At 43.4% G+C, this 17,838-nt stretch overlaps 1 protein-coding gene across 9 annotated transcripts in view; it reads right to left on the bottom strand.

Annotated features, from left to right (window-relative positions):
* The window catches only part of foxp2 (forkhead box P2), a 906,820-nt gene that overhangs the window by 867,012 nt on the left and 21,970 nt on the right, over positions 1–17,838 (bottom strand). For 7 of the 9 annotated variants that reach the window (XM_070900365.1, XM_070900361.1, XM_070900359.1 and 4 more), the window contains exon 2: positions 11,103–11,227. The exons of the other annotated variants lie outside the window; for them this stretch is intronic. The gene's annotated coding sequence lies outside the window, so the exon portion shown is untranslated. The remainder of the gene's footprint in view (positions 1–11,102; positions 11,228–17,838) is intronic. 9 annotated transcript variants of the gene reach the window in all.

A 17,838-nucleotide genomic window follows, 5' to 3' on the forward strand; every position in this document is an offset into this window, starting at 1 on the left:
TACACAGACGACCAAAATCAGAAGCCGCAAGGGTGTGGGAGAGGATGTCAGACTGGAAGAGCTTGAAAACATGAGGCTGAGGCGAAACTTGAAAATCAGGACAACATTTTTAAATGCAGTGCTTATGGGGACAGGGAACCAGTGTGCATCAATAAGGAGACAGATAACGTGCAAGCAAAATTTATTATCTTGCAAGATTTAGGGTTGCTGAGTTTTTAAAGTTGTGAGTTTTTATAGGAAAGCAGATGGGAGGCCAGTAAAGAATAAAATGAAGTTGCCTTGTAGATTGGAGTCAGCTTAAGACATTTATGCTAAATACTTTAATTTCAGTTATCAGTAAACAAGATTTGCTGGAAACTGAACTTATTTGCATCTATCAATAGTCACTCCACATCAAAAGCAATACAATGGGGTCAAGTTTCGGCCGCCCGCTAGAACGGCGCACATCGGGGAGGCCCGCCTAATTTATAGAACAAAAATTGCGCCAAGTACTTACCGCAAAGGTTTAACAATCACACGACACATTACCAGTTCATCCACCAGGCTCACAACCATCTGCCTCATCGTGGACCCCCTGAAGCCAACTGACTGGTGTTTTATTGAGTCTTGCGAACATCGTGTGACTGACTAAGCCTCTCCCAACTCAACAGCTCAACCAACCTGTGAGCATGCTCACCCATCACATCATTTCATCCCGCCCGGCCTCTCACTGGGAGCGGGCCCCGCCCCAAGAACTCCTGGCAGCCGGCGTTGTCGTTGGCGGGGCTCGCCCGCCCGGCATCTCGCTGGGGGCGGGCCCCGCCTGAAGAGACGTCGGCAGCCCGGCATCGGCTGCTTGCAGGCCCCAAGTCCTCGGCAGGGCCCAGCTTCTTCTTTGTCGTCCTCTCTCTCGCCACCCCGCCCCCCCATCTTCCTCTCTTCTCCCCCCCCAAACCCCATCTTCTTCTCTTCTCCCCCCCCAAACCCCATCTTCTTCTCTTCTCTCCCCCCCCTTCAGCTTCTCCTCTTCTCTCCCCCCCCTCATCTTCTCTTCTCCCCCCCTTCATCTTATCCTCTTCCCCCCCTCCCTTCATCTTCTCTACCCCAACCCCCCCTTCATCTTCTCCTCTCCCTCATCATCTTCTCTTCTCTCCTCCTCTGCCCCCCCCCCCCATCATCTTCTCTTCTCTCTCTCTCTCTCTCTCTCTCTCTCTCTCCCCCCAACACCCCCCCAAATCATCTTCTCTTTCCCACACCCCCACTCTTCTCCCTGGTGCTGCAGTAGGCGAGTAGAAATATTTTTTTATTTATTGAGTGATTTTTAATTTTTTAACATTTTTTATTTTTTAATTTGTTTGGATTGATTTATTGGTTTATTTATTGATTTATTTATCATTTATTATTGATGATGGGTCTTTATTTGTAAAAGTGGTGTTTAATGTTTGTAAACCTCTCTCCCCACCCCATCCCATCTTTCGTTCCATATGCCTGATTTCCAAGTGTAGGCAAGGTTTTTCTGAGCGTACAAAAATCTACACTTACTCCATTCTAAGTTAGTTTGGAGTAAGTTTTCGCTGCCTAAACTTGCAAAACAGGCGTAAGTGGCCAAACACACCCCCTTTTGAAAATAAAACCTGTTCTAACTCACTCGAACTGGAGCAAACTAAAGGCCGAGAATTGCAATTTCTAAGATACTCCATTCTAAACTAGTTGCTCCAAAAAAATAGGATCAACTCAGGCTGAAACTTGACCCCACTGAGTGATGCATTTTGTGATGTTTCAAAAACATAAAGGCCCCAAGTTTCCACATGATTTGCTCCTGATTTTTAGGAGCAACTGGTGTAGAACGGAGTATCTTAGAAATCGGAATTCTCCACATTTAGTTTGCTCCAGTTCTCGTCAGTTAGAACAGTTTCACTTTGGAACAGAATTTTTTTTTTCAAAAGGGGGCGTGTCCAGCCACTTACACCTGATTTCAAAGTTTCGTGAGTGAAAACTTACTCCAAACTAACTTAGAATGGAGTAAGTGAAGATTTTTGTACACTCGAAAAAACCTTGTCTACACTTTAGAAAATCAGGCGTAGGTTACAAATCAGGCGTAGGGAATGGTGGGGGGGGGGGGGTATTTAAAGGGAAGTTTACAAACATTAAACACTTCAGTTTTACAAATAAAGAGCCATCATCAATAATAAATGATAAATACATCAATAAATCAACCAATAAATCAATCAAAAAAAAATTAATAAGAAATAATTATTATTTTTTTAAATCAATAAATAAAACATTTTCTACTTACCGACTGCAGCACCGGGAGCCCTCCAACAGCGTGCTGGGATTCCCCCCTCAGTGTGTCTCTGTCAGTGTCTCTATCTCTCTGTCTGTCTGTCTGTGTCTCTCATTCTCTGTCTGTTAGTGTCTGTGTTTCTGACAGCGAGGGGAGGGAGAGAGAGGGGGGTAGAGGGAGAGAGGGGGGGAGCAGAGGGAGGGAAAGGAGGTGAGAAAGGAGATTGGGGGGGATTGGGGAGAAGGAGATTGGGGGGGGTGGAGAAGGAGATTGGGGGGGGGAGAAGGAGATTGGGGGGGGGGGGGAGAAGGAGTTGGGGGGGGGGAGAAGGAGATTGGGGGGGGAGGGAGAGAAGGAGATTGGGGGGGGGGGGGGGGGAAGAGAAGGAGATTGGGGGGGGGGGGGGAGGAGATTGGGGGGGGGGGGGAGGAGATTGGGGGGGGGGGGGGAGTAGGGGGGAAGGAGACTGAACGGGCCAGGCCCGAGACTTCGGGCAGGGCCCGTCCCCAGCACCAGATTTACAGGTAGGTGGCGTTGGGTCAGGTCGGGGAGGTGGTGGGAGGGAGGTCGGTTCGGTTCGGGTCGGGGGGAGGGAGGGGGAGGTCAGGTCGGCTCCAGTCCGGGGGCAGGGGGGTGGGGGGGGGGGGGTGTTGGGTCCGGTCCACGGGTGGGGGAGGGAGGAGAGCGGGTGTCGGGTCCGGAGGCGGGGGGGGGGGGGGGGAGCAGTGGGTGTCGGGTCCGGTCCGCGGGCGGGAGTCGGGTCCGGTCCGCGGGCAGGGGGTGTCGGGTCGGTGTCGGTGTCGGGTCCGGGGGCGGGAAGCGGGAGTCGAGTCGGGCTGGGAGGAAGCAGGAGCTGGCCGTGGGAGCAGCCTTATTCACGCAGCCCCAGTGAGGCCATTCGGCCAGGGCTAGGGGCTGCGTGCTTCGGGCCCCTCCCACACAGTTTCGGGCGCCTGGAGCTACTGCACTTGCATGCCCACTGTAGCGCGCATGTGCAGAGGTCCCGGCACTGTTTTCGGCGCAGGGACCTGGCTTCGCCCCCTACAGCTCCTGCTGCGCTGCGCCGAGGGCCAGAGGACCTGCAGGGAGGTGGAGAATACGGAGTTTTTTTTTTAGGCGCACTTTGTGGTGCGAAAAACGGGCGTCCAGTCGGGACTGCGTCGTTCTAGGCGCGGCTCGAAACTTGGGCCCAATAAGTACAAGTTGTTTTTAGGTGAACAGGTTATTGTAGATGTAGAGACTAAAACATTCAATATAGGGACCAGTAAAGACACTTTGACATTTGGCACTTCCATACTTTGGGTTTCAGAATAGCATCATCCATGTACTGGCCCCTTATGTTTAAAGTGCTAAAATGAGTATCCTCATCCACTAAAATATACGTCTACAATGAAAAATTGTGGACCAGCATTTTTGTCAAGTCTACAATTCTGCCATTGGGCAAAGTGGGCCAGTTTTTAAAATGAAAACAAGGGGAGTCAGCTTACAGACATCAATCTCCTAAGACCTGAGCAACAGAATCACTAAATACAAAATCTTTTGCAACAGCTGATAAGTTATCATGAACAGAAACTGCAAATTTATATAAATCTAATGAAAGATATTTATTATCATCCCACTTTTACAAAAAGTAATGCAAATTGAAATGAATGGAGAGACACTTTGCCTTTCAGAAATCATGACACAAATATGCATATGCAGCATACATTATATTCCAAAGAACATTATTTAGCACCATGGCAACTTTTGAAGGATTTACCTGCATAGTTAGACGACACAACAAACTGTAGTAAGTCCCCAAAAATTAAATCAAAATGTTAAAAGTTTAAAAATAAAAAATGTTATTTTTCTCTTTACTATTTGCTGGCTTGGTACCTTCATTGTCCACTTATTTGAAAGTACTTGGTCAGTACTCTAGGATTTTAAGGCATTCCCTTTCGTTATCTGGAAAAAAAATTAGCATTTCCAAATGCTAAATTTTACACTTCCATTCAGTTATGACCCAATCCAAATATCATCAGTTTCCTCCATTTGCAACCATTGCAGTTCTTCATCGTCAGTTTCATTAAAGTTTTCGAATCTTCTCCACGCAGGTCAGCCATGATCCTATTGAATAGCGGAGCAGGCACAGTGGCCGTATGGCCTACTCCTAACTGTCATATTCTTATGTCATAGCTTTCATGTTCAGAGGCAATCCTGTTGACTCCTAGGGGTAGATTTTTGATTTTGCTACCTGGGTTTTAAGGATCAACTGGGCAGTGCGCAGAAAAGAAAATCTGGTGGCAAGGATCACATGCCAGTAACAGTCGCCACCCAATTTCCATTTCATTGAAATTAATGGGGAAAAATACAGCTTTTTCTGTCAGGGGTGTTTAATTCTTTCTGCTGGGTTTTATTTTCTATGTTCTGTCCAGGTGATACTTAAGCTTCAGGCAGTGAAGATTAAATTCTAATTTCCCCCCCCCCACCCCCCCAACTTTCTTAACTGTTGGATAATCCAGTAGGTTGTAGTCATCACGGGGTTAATATAGCCAAAAAGATTATACTGCAACACAAATTCTTACCCAGTTCTTTGTGCATTGTGCCACATGATGCCGGAGGCTCTAATTTGTGTAGTTTAGCTTGCTCGTGGGTATCAACTGGCCTGGTCACAATATGTTATAAGAATTAATTGAAGCTGAAAAATGTGCTCATGGAGGTCTTTGATGTTCTTGCCAAGATTCAAATCAGCTGGACTAAAATCTTTAGTTTAATTGAATACAGTATTGATAGCAAAATGTCATTCAACCAGGTGTTTTTCTCCTCATTATTAGCTTCCGATGTAGGATGAACATCAGTGCATGTAACAACTTGCTTATTTGTCACTGGTTACTTTATGATCAAGTCTCGAAATTTCACTTATGATGAAATCAATGGTCAGCAATAAACTATTTATCCTGATAACAAAATTAGCAAATTATTTTACGTGCCATTAGATGTTGTTTTAAGTCAGATTCCGAATCGATAGTTGGCACAAACAAAATACATAGTTTTGAAATCCTAATTATTGCCTTAAAAAGGTTATAAGGGATAAAACATAGCATAACTTATCACATAAATACCTTTAGAAAAAAATGATTTTTATCAATATTGCCACATCAAAAAAATTATTTTTCTCCCTAATTTGCAGTACCCATGTGCCATGTTCCATTACTGAAGCAAGGGTACAGACGGGTGAGCTATCATAGAATCTTACAGCACAGGAGACCATTCGGCCCATCATGCCTGTGCCGGCTCTTTGAAAGAGCTATCCAATTAGTCCCCTACTCTTTCCCCATAGCCCGGGAAGGGTTTCCTTTTCCAGTATATATCCAATTCCCTTTTGAACTTTACAATTGAATCCACTTCCACCACCCTTTCAGGCAATGTATTCTAGATCATAACAACTCACTGCATCAATATAAAAAAAAAACTCATCTCTCCAGTTTCTTTTGCCAATTACCTTACGTCTGTCTCTTCTGGTTAACAACCCTCTTGCCAATGGAAACCGTTTCTCACTAACAACTCTATCAAAACCCTTCCACAATTTTGAATACTTCTATTAAATCTCCCCCTTAACCTTCTCTGCTCTAAAGAGAGCAACCCCAGCTTATCTAATCTCTCCATATAATTGCATTTCCTCATTCCTGCTGGCTTTCTAGTAAATCTCTTCTGCACCCTCTCCAAGGCCTTGACATCTTTCTTGAAGTGCGGTCCACAGAATGGGACACAATGTTCCAGACGAAGCCTAACCAGTGATTTATAAAAGGTGCATTGTAATCATTTACTAGGTGATGAGAGATTGAAAGTGCAATAGTGCTGAACCTCAGCTGCAAAATCCATATCCTGCCATTCAGTGCAGTACCGAGGCAGTACTGTACTGTCAGAGGTGCCATCTTTCAGATGAGACATTACATCCACCTTAGACGGTTCAAACAATCCCATTGCACTATTCGAAGAAGAGCAGCGGAGTTATCCCTGGTGTCCTGACCAACATTTATTCCACAAGCAACATCTAAAACAGATTAGCTGATCAATACCTCATTGCTGTTTGAGGAAGCTTGCTGTGCGCAAATTGCCTGCCAGTTTTCCTACATTACAACAGTGGCTACATTTCAAAAGTACTTCATTGGTTGTAAAGCGCTTCGGAATGTCCCGAGTTTGTGAAAGATGCTATAAATGCAAGTTCTTCAGTTCTTTCTTTTGTGTGCTAGAATACACTATAAAGTAGCCTTTGTACTGATACAGTTTTAATTCAGATTCAGAGATGATGGCATCCATGGGCCAGCTTCCAGAATTTAGGCTATTAAATGTAGCTCCATTATCCCAGTAGCAGAATTATAGACCTAGTTTTCTGTGAATCTATGATTCTGCTGTCAGAAGTTGGGCCCTGCAGCGTAATCATTGGAAGCTAATTCATGGATGCTGGTCTCCAAGATTCCAAGCAGCAATTATCTATATCTCTGCATATCTGTTTACTTGAAAACAGATCTCAGATAAAAGAAACATGAAATAGTAGCAGAAATTATTTGCAATATGTTTAAAATAGAATAATGACCACAGAATTTCACACTTCTAAACACATTAATTTTTAACTACAAAAAGAAACATTCAAAACAGTTTGGTGTCCAGCACATTAGGAATAGGTACAGCATTAATATCACTTCTTCAAAATGTATCCCACCATGTAATTAAAGAAATCTGTTATCATGAAATTCACAAAATAATGTGTAAATAAACCAGATTTATTTCTTAACATTAATTTAGCATATCATTTCAGATGCTGTCTCTTTTTGCCCCAGTTATATTTAATTTGCTAATAGTAATTCCACTGGTTAGAGTCAGTGGGCAGTGATTAATAGGATAATGGCTATTATGATGCTACTAATTAAAGGTAATGCTGCTCATCTTCATAACTCCCCCTTCAATTACCTGGGTTAAAGAGTGTTATCCATAAGTCATCAAAATATCTTGCATGCATTTTCAATCAATCTCCTACTGACTATGTGGATACACATTTAAAAAAAAAAGAGAAAGATTTTTAAAAAACATATAACCTAAGTAAACAAGCATAAAAAGCACATTTCCTCTAATGTCAGGTTAGGGAGTTGAACCCTCAGGAGTATCAGATCTGAATTAGATCAAGCCAGTATCAAAGGTTGTCTAGACAGGAGAACGAGTGAATGAAGGGAGGGAGGGAGTAGAGATACAAAAAGGTTGTGGATAAAAATTAGAATCTGCAAATTCTAGCATGGCAATTGAGAACCTGTCAGCTGGCCAGGACAAAGGAAGCAGCATGATGTTAATAAAAAGACATTTATGGGCTCCCCGCTGGCTCAGTCAGTTTATCCAATGAGCAGCTGTGACATACAGACAAGGAAGATCACAGCTTAGGAAGTGGGAGAAGCACTAAAAGTGGCCAAAATGCCACTGGGTTAAAGAGGAGAAAATCAACGAGGAATCCTGCTCTACATCAGCATTTGGTGACCTCCTACTGCAAATGGTCAAGAGTGGATATCAGGTGTGGACAGGATTTGGCTCAGCTAGGATGTCCTTTCAGAGTTGAATACCTTGCCAACATTCACATTATGCCCATTTGCCTGTGAAACTATATTTGAGCAAGGAGTCAACATCTACAGGAGAGGAAGGGAAGGGAGAAAATTGCAATCCAAAATGGAAAAAAAAATTACATCTTTAATGTTCAGTTGTGTGATTGCCGACTGGAGAAGGAATCAGAGCAAGTGTCACAGATGACACTAGGTGCAGCTCAAACAGGTACACAGGAACATACCTGTCGAGATAAACCAAAATCAAAAGATTTCAACAAATTGTGAGAGGTGGCAAGAGCATGTTAAACATTTTTTTTGAAAATGGACACTACTTTATAATCCAAGAATTTATGTGAGAAAGAAAAATCAGTAAAATTTGAAAATGATTGACCTTACAAGCAAGTAATCTTAGCAATTGTGCAAAGGAGAGAACAGCTCAACCCGTTTGTGCAATTGTAGGCAAAGATGTGACAGGTACCGTTTGCAAACTCATTGACGAAAAGCCCATAGGATCAATCAAGCATTTCCCAAGGGCCATTCACTTCAACTGCTTATATTTGTAAAAAATACCAGGATTTCATTTTAATATTCAGTTTAGGTCTTTCAAATGCAACCCCATGTACAAGTTTCAATAAGACACCGTTTTTAGCTGAAAGGCTATTCTGTATATTGGATTTAAAAGTATGCTCTTTCCATATGTGGATTATTCTTAGTCATTCTATTGCAGTAAATTCTTATTTGTGTCAGTAGGAATGCTGTGAAGGATAGCCTTGATTTATTAATGTGCAGGTATATGAATGATAGAAGTATTCATAACAAGAAAACTGAAGTCAAGGTTGTTGTGTTGCTGTCAAAATGTTGTTTTTTTGATAACACTCCTGTGAAGCATCTTGGGCCATTTTATCACCTTAAAAGGCGCAATATGAATATAAGTTGCTATTGTTGAGGCAATTGGAAACTGATGTAATAGGGATTTCAAAAACATTGTTAGTCTCCTGTTTTGGAGACAGTATATCATAAGGGTTTATAAAGTCTCAGAAGGATAGACTAGACAGAGAAAGAAGCGGAGTAGTCGATTTGTCGAGGTCACCTAGGAAGTAAAGGAAGCAACCTTTTTGGTGCAGCAATAGTATGGTGGGGTAATAATTATTTTCAGGGTTTGCCTTCCACCCTATCACAGACCTTCCCTTTTGTTCTTTCCACCCCCTCTCCCTCTCTCAGGGTCCCAGCACTTCCTTAAGAATCGGTTACATTTCGAACTATTGCCAGTTCTGACGAAGGGTCATCGACCTGAAACATTAACTCCGTTTCTCATCGAACAGATGCTGCCTGACCCGTTGAGATTTCCAGCATTTTCTGTTTTTATTTCAGATTCCAGCATCCGCAGTATTTTGCTTTTGAGTAATATAAATTTGGAATGTCTAAGTGGTCAAGACATCTCAACTAGCGACTGTGATACACGACTTCTGATCCAGTTTGTGAGGGATGTCACAAGATGTAAAAGATATCTTGACCTGGTAGTGGCATGATGTCTGCAGCAACTATTTACAAGATGCATTGCAACAACTTGCCAAGCATTTTTCTTCGACAGCATCTCCCTGCCCAGACAGCTCTACCAAGAAGGACAAATGCAGCAATGTCATGGCAACATAATCGCCTGCAAGTTTCACTCCAACTACCACAATCACCTGTAAGTTCCTCTCCAATAAACCACATACCATCAAACTTGGACAGATAATGCCATCATTACGCAGCCAAATTCCTGGAATTCCCTACTCCACTGAGCCCTATCACCACAACCACTGCAGCAGTTCAAGGAAAAGCTCTAGCACACCTTCTCAGGGTGGGCAATAAATGCCACCTAGCTAGCAACATTCACATCCAAAACCAAATTTAAAAAGAGTTGAGAAATACACGTTTGTAAAACTAACCTTGTAAATGGCAACCAACACTGTTTCAGAAGCAGCAAATCCTGCTTTCTGAATATTCTGGAACTTTTGTTCTGTCCATTTTTGCATGAAAATTATAAATGAGTAGTTTTCTATATTATATTTTCTTTTATCTTCTGTATTTTATTTTTACTTCCTAATTTAAAAAACAACAGATATACAGTAAAAATGGTATGCAAGATTTAGCAGAATGGCTATGGACCAGTTATGGAGAGGGAAATGTTAGGCTGTGATAGCATTAGAGGGTGGCTGAGGTATGGTAGTACTGTGGAGAAGAACCTGTATTTGGTGGAACTAAAGGGTGGGGTGGAGGGAAGAACACTTAGGTTGATTTACTTGGTGATCTTTATGATCTAGCAGTAGGGAGAGGCTTACAGGATTTGACAGCAATGTAAAAGCACTGTGAGGGAAGGTATTAGTGTCTATCAACACTGGCAACTAGGGGGCTGAGTAAGGGGTTAGAATTGCCAGGGTGGAGCATTTAGGACTGAGGAGGGGTTGGGACAGGGAATATGGCTACCAGGGGAAGGTCTCATGTCTGGCAGGACTAGGGGGGAGGCATCGGCATGGCAAGGGGAAATGTGCCATGATCTGGAAGCACTGAGGAAATGGGGGGGGGGGGGATTCTTGAGGACTGATGCACTGGAGGATATGATCCAAAGGTCGAGACAGATTTCTAGGCCACTTAGACATTCTTAATTTATTAGGTTGGTTAAGATCCCCTATTAGTATGATCATCTTTATGTTTTCATATACCATCCTCATTTCTTCAGAGAGTAACTTGTCTTTTTTATTTTGGCCTGATGGCCTACAGCAAATCTGGAAGTTGGGTCCCTGATTGCAGGAACATTGAAAGGTGCCTCAGAATCAGGGATACTGGATGGAGGGGTTGCAGAGTCATTGAGAGGAGGCTAAAATCAGACATGGGGGCAAGGGGAAAAGGGCGAGTGTTTTGTACCACTGAGTTGTTATAATTTGGCCTACTCTTAAAAGTTTTCAAAAACTCCCAGAAATAAGTTTCTACATTAACATGTTTTCATAATTACATAATTAAATGTGCTTTGTTTCTCCAATAGCTACCACAGATGACACCCCTTTTCTAATTGTCCCTGGTTTCTCTCAAATAAAAATTAAGCATTTGGTAATAGTCTAAATATGAATATTTCAAATACTCAGGTGATCAAAAAGTTTTCAAGTCATTTTTAAACACAAATAAACGTAGTGGCCCAGATTTTGCAGTCAACGACAAAAGAATAGCGCTCGCCGGTCACTACATCGCTAGCTGCCCACAAACTTTTCACGGGCTTTCGAGTGGAGACTTACTCTAATCTGGCATCTGATCCAGCGCGAGGCCCTCTAGAGGACATCAGCAGTATGTGCATGAGCAGAACAAGAAACAGTGAGTATCTTCAACCAGATTGAAGAATCCTCATTGTGACTCGCAGAATCTATAGTATGAAGGAGGAAGTATAAATTAGATTTAAATCATGTACAAAAAGCAAAATAAAGATGGGATTGAGAGAGGGGGGGAGAGAGAGAGAGAGAGGGAGAGAGAGAGAGAGAAAGATTTTTAAAAAAAAATTAATCTCCAAGACTAATTAACTTCTAAATCAATGAAACCACACTTGTAAAATTACATTTTCTGGGCAAGAGAGGATGTTTCGCAATAATTATCACTTATCGTACCAATAAAAATTCACTTCCTCCCGAAAGCACCAGCCAAACTTTTTCTGGCATGTTTAGTGGGCAAGTACCCTATCTTCACACTGTTGCATATATTTCAATGCCAAATCTATAAGCGAGGGACTGGTATAGCGCGGCCTATGGAGGAGCAGCGTAACGTGGATTGTGACTTCCGGATTTCTGCATTTAACTGCACATGTGCAGATACCGGAATGTTGCTGTCTGGTTTACTCCATAATAACGATTAGCCTCGCCGTTGTTAATATTAACGCAAAATCTGGGCCATTATGATTACAGAATGGAGAGTTAAACCAGTATTTGGAAAATATAGAGAAACTTACTGGTGCATAGCAGGAAATTCTGCAAACTGCACATGTACAGATTGCAGAGGTCAGTGACTCCCTTCAAATGTTCTGGAGTAAAAAAAAACACAAGCTTTTGAGACTGGCTGAGACTTTGAAATTACTGAAGATATTAAAGGAAATAAACAACAGTTCTATGGGAAAATTTTCCCAAGTTATTATGAAATTCGTAATTTTTTGATTTTATTTTGTCTGAAATCTTATTTTGGATATGAAAAATTTCAGTTATGGAGCAAAGTATTGTGACAAAAGAACTTTGGAATTAATTTGCTGATGACAATAGTAGGGGGTTTAAGTAGGTTAGTGGAATATGCAGACACGTAACAAGTGCAGTTTGCTGCAGAAAATATCAAATGATGCATTTTGGGAGGAAAAACAAGGAATGGCAGTATTCACTCAATGGAAAGATGTTGAAGGGTATGGAGAAACAAGAGAAAAATACATAATTATTTTAAAATATATATGAGTGTAGATAAGTGAAGCCATAAAAGTTCAATAATAATCTAGATTTTCTTTTAAATAACGCAATCATCATCATAGGCGATCCCTCGAATGAGGATGATTTGCTTTCACGAGTTCACAGGTGTTTCGATGAAGGACCCAATGTTCCAGTCCTGAGCTCCAATTGAGGCCTGTGCGTTAAAAAAAATTAACGTGTGGTGACCATTGCACACCAGCCACCACACGGGCTTGACAGAGGGCAAGGGTTAACCAGGACCTGCTCTGCTGCAAGGACCTAGCGCACGCACATATCACAACGTGGGCTGGCCCGTGTTGCCCCTGAGCCCTCAGCTCTTCTGGGCCCCATACCCTCATCTGTCGCACGTCCGCTACAATCCCTCACTGCTCTTCCGCCACACACATTCACCGCATCTCATCACAAACACTTGCCGCTCAGCCGCCCCGACCTTCCCACTCCTCTGTACCTGGGCCCTGCCGAGGTTCCTGCCCACGTTCCAAAACGGCGACCCGGGTTTTGATGACGTCACTCAGTCGCCCATCTCAAAATCATCGCACACTTGGAGCAGCTCGCGCTGGAGGTTGAAGTGGTACGTCGCTCTAGCTCTTTTACTTCCTGACCTGTGGAGCTGTTCTCTCGCAGGTCGGGGGTCCACAATGTCCCAGGCCCGCCGCTCCAGCTTGTTTACTTCCCGACCTGCGGAGCTGTTCTCTCAATAAGGCAATGGGAGCGCAAAGACAACGTAGTTGATGAATTTGTGGGCCACAATTGTCCTTTAATATTCTTGCTGTTATTGTGTGTGGTTATGAGTATATAAAACAGAGAGAGTAGGTTCAGCAGGATTATACCAAGGAACAGAAACTATAGTTATGAGAAGAGCCTGGAGACACTGGGACTATTTCCATTGCACCAAAGAAAGTTTAACAGAATTGAGACATTTTATAAAAATTATGGAGAATTTTGATAGGACGAACAGGGAAGTAATATTATTTTGGTTCGGAGTCACTGACAAGGGATAATTAATTTAAAATAGCCACCAAGAGGAGAGTTTTGGCGAAATTTCTTTCCACAGAGGACTGTTAGAGCATGGAATTCTTTGCCACTGTGAAGGTTTGAGGCAGCGACTATTGCATCTTTTAAGGGAAAATTCGATAAATATCCAAAGCAGAGGAAGACATAGGGGAGTCCAGGGCAGTGGGATTAGTTTTGGATTGTTTTCGCAAACAGATGATGGGCCAAATGGCCTCCTTCTCTATTGTATATTTCTATGGTTCCTGCCTTTATTCATAGATCCTCCCGACTAGTTATTCAGGATTGCTCGATTTCTTAGTAGTTTCTCATAGGTAGTTTTCACTTTGTATGACCCAGACCTCACCAATTCTAATTCACTGCTGTTTTATTTTCAGCCAATTTGATAAAGTGTGACCAAAAAAAAAACGATTTTGGGATGTAACTGTTAAACTTACAATAAATATGTGCTACTGACAAATGTTTAAATATTACTACCAGATCTCCTATGGCATTGCTCACAATGAATCAAAAGATATGCTGTTTTGTACTACGTATTAATTGTATTATCATGGCCAGCTGACTTGTGATCAATGTATCATAAATATGTTAGCGGTATTTTCAGGTTCAAATATGTATATTTTTTTTAAATCCATGATACACAAGAAAATCATAGGAAATATATTTTGCATAGATAGAAAGATGAGATCTGGATTTTATTGGGGTGGGGGGGGGGCAGAGGGAAGAGAGTGCATCTACAATGAACCCCGGTGATGAGGACCCTGTCTTCTTCATTATTTAAAGTGCTTAGTGGACATGCGGTTTAACTGTATGCATGGAGGAAATAATTACAGTCGTAATAACTCAAATATGGCTCCCAGCTAAGAGCTGGGAAAACTGTTTGTGGGCATTACCCCAACTCCTAAAAAGGCTCTATTGTCCGGTTCCCAACTGTGATCCAGCTCTTAATTTCTTTATGAAGATAATAACAGTGCAGTATGATTGTTTTAAGTTCTTTAACAGACTCCATGCTCTGGCCTGGAACGTGGCAATAGAGTCCTTCTCAAGGATGCAATAGCAGGGAGGAGGCATAAGACACTGGGGCAAGAACTGGGTGTTGCCCTAGGAGGGGGCAAGTGGCTGCTGATGAGAGAGGGGGCCAGGAATGGAGCAGCAGGGGGGAGCTGAGAAAAATCATCAGCATTTGGAGGCAGCAGTTTTCATCAGGTTTGAAGCTGGATTTTCACAGGCTGCAGATTTACCACACTGAAGAACAGCAGCTAGCTTGGAGACAAGAATCAGGAGCCTAAAGGAGCCCAAGTTGGAGTCAATCATGGGGAAAGAATTAGCTATTTTGAAGTGTAAGAAATAGGCTTAGAAAGTTTAAACCTGACACATGGATGTTATAGACAAGCGTGATGGAGAATTGCAACAGTAACTATGGGGCCAAGTTTCGGCCGGAGTTGCTCCTGTTTTTTTGGAGCAACTGGTTTAGAATGGAGTATCTTAGAAATTGCAATTCTCGGCATTTAGTTTGCTCCAGTTCTAGTCAGTTAGAACAGTTTCAGTTTGGAACAGATTTTTTTTCAAAAGGGGGCGTGTCCGGCCACTTACGCCCATTTAGAAAGTTTAGGCAGTAAAAACATACTCCATTCTAAGTTAGTTTGGAGTAAGTGTAGATTTTTGTATGCTCAGAAAAACCTTGTCTACACTTAGAAAATCAGGCGTAGGTTACAAATCAGGTGTAGGGAATGAGGGTTGGGGGGGTTTAAAGGGAAGTTTACAAACATTAAACACTTCAGTTTTACAAATAAAGAGCCATCATCAATAATAAATGATAAATACATCAATAAATCAACCAATAAATCAATCAAAAAAAATTAAAAATTTAAAAAATTAAAAAATCAATAAATAAAACATTTTCTACTTACCGACTGCAGCACCGGGAGTCCTCTAACAGCGTGCTGGGACGGCCCCCCCAGTGTGTGTGTGTGTCTCTCTGTCTGTCTGTGTGTGTGTGTCTCTCACTCTCTGTCTGACAGTGTCTGTGTTTCTGACAGGGAGGGAAGGAGAGAGGGAGGGAAGGAGAGAGGGAGGGAAGGAAGGAGAGGGAGGGAGGGAAGGAGAGAAGGAGGGAGTCGTGGAGGTCGGGGGGCGGAAAGAAAGAGAGTCGGGGAGATCGGGGTGGGGGGGGGGGGAGGAGAGTTGCGAAGGTTGGGGGGGGGGGGGGGGGGGGGAAGAGCGGAGGTCAGGTCACCGGTGGGATGGGGGGGGGAAGCGGAGGTCGGGTCGCCGGGGCGGGGGACGGGGGAGCGGGTGTCGAGTCGGGTTGGGTCCGGGGAGCGGGAGTCAAGTCGGGTCGGGTGGGAGGTGAGCCTTCTGCACGCAGCCCCAGTGAGGCCATTCGGCCAAGGTTGGGGGCTGCGTGCTTCGGGCACCTCCCACAGTTTTGGGCGCCTTGACACAGCTCGTGCTGCGCCGCGCCCAGCTCCAGAGGACCTGCAGTGAGCCGGAGAATAGGTGAGTTTTTTTTAGGCGCACTTTGTGGCGTGAAAAACGGGCGTCCAGGTCCGGGCTGCGTCGTTTTAGGCACGGCCCGAAACTTGGGCCCTATGTGCGACACTTATAGGAAGTATATGCGATGCACACAAAAAATTGGGTATTTCTTGTAAGTGCAACACTAGGTCATGTAGTATTATTTATACATAAATTATATAATCTTAGCATAAGCCCTGGTTTAACTCCAATAAGACAGAGGTTGTCCTGCTGCAAGTTTGGAGGGGGCAGGCGTTTGGTAGGGGAAAAGCAAGTAAAGCTTCCAGGTGAAAGTATTTGGAACGTTTATAACTATTCTGCTCAGAAAGTGAGGCAAGTGTTTTTTATTTTTGTTCTAAAATTAATTAGTGTTATCCTAAATGAATAAATAAACCAATAGGGAGGGGTGTTTATGGCATTTAGGGCAAAACATCACAATGACTTCTTTACAGTGACTAAACAAGTCAAATTCAATTTTTAAGAAATGGTGATCTAGGATATTTAATGGCACTTTGGGGACTGAATTCCACACTCTGTCCATTATTCTGTAAAAACTTTAAGACTGGCTTATATTTTATTAATTTTCAACTATTTCATTTTTATGCTTTACCATTTTTAAAGCTGAAAATACAAAGCAGGATTATACGCAACATATACCAAGACTGGAGGTAGCTATCTGACATTTCAGTACTGAAGGGGAATTGAGATTTACAAACTCTGCTACCCATATTCATAGCCGCTGCCTCAATCTCCAACACCAGTCGCTTTTATACCTCCGTCATCTCAATCAGACAAAGACAGCTCCAACCACATCCTTGTATCCTTCACTATGCACATCCATTACCATCTTTTATTCCCACTTAACATTGCGTCCACCTGTGGAAAAACTTCTTCCCCCAAGTCTTTCACAGCTGCATTCTGAAACTTCCAACAACCTAGCCTTTAGACCTTCATTCGTCATAATAACTCTGCAGCTGTTCATTTGCACATTCGAGGCCCTCATCCCCAACAGAACTGCCACTGCTTCCCATCCCTATCATTCGTGCTGCTGCTCTATCTTCACTCTCTCAAGTCTGAGAGAGACAAACTTGAGCATATCTGGTACACGGCTGGTTCAACCATTCATCACCAGATCAAGCTTGACCACATCAGGTTTTATCTGGTCTCGCTCTCCTCTATCAAAACTCTCGGAACATCCTGGAGGCAAAGATAACCCCAGGTTACTTTTCTCTGCTACCAACTGCCTGATTAAACCCCGCTCCCTTTGCCCCTCCACTCCCACCTCTAACATCAAGGATAAGGAGGTGACAGATTTTTTTGTCACAAAGCTGTTCAGCTAGGTCTGCTCCTTACACAATTCCCCTTCCCCACCAAGCGCTCTTTCTATCCTAGCACTGAACCCTTATCTCGCTCTAGTTTTTCTTCCATCTCCCACATGCCTTTCCAAACTTATCTCATCCATGAGCCCTACCTCCTGCTCCCTCAATCATATCCTCACTTATCTGCTGACCACCCCACTTTCATTCTTGGCCCCATGCTAGCCAACATTGTAAATGGTTCCTTTTCCTGACACTGTGCCCATCCCTTTCAACATTATAGTCAGAAACCTAAAAAAAAACACCCGTGACACCTCTATCTTTGCTAGCTACACCCAATTCTAAGCTTCATTTCCTCTCCAGGGACCTTGAATATATTGTCGTCGCCCAGCTTCATGCCCATCTCCTTATAACTCTCAGCTAGCGTCGCAATAGATATCAGGTAAGTCTGTTGGGGTGTGGGGCCTGGGTCGTGAGAACTCGGTTTCAGGAGCTGAGGCGAGGCCGATGTCGGGGATCACAGGGGTCAGGAGCAGAGCGGAAATTTGGGCCAGCGATTGCGACGGAAGTGGAGGGGAGATCGGGGTCAGACAGGGAACAAGGGCGATGGGAACGGCGGCGAGGTGTCAGTACTCCCCCCGGCACCACATTCAGGTAAGTTAATAGGCCTGAAATCGGGCTTCGCACAGGCGCAT

The sequence above is a fragment of the Pristiophorus japonicus genome, chromosome 15 (genome assembly GCF_044704955.1).
Source record: "Pristiophorus japonicus isolate sPriJap1 chromosome 15, sPriJap1.hap1, whole genome shotgun sequence".
In the NCBI taxonomy this organism is placed as follows: Eukaryota; Metazoa; Chordata; class Chondrichthyes; family Pristiophoridae; genus Pristiophorus; species Pristiophorus japonicus.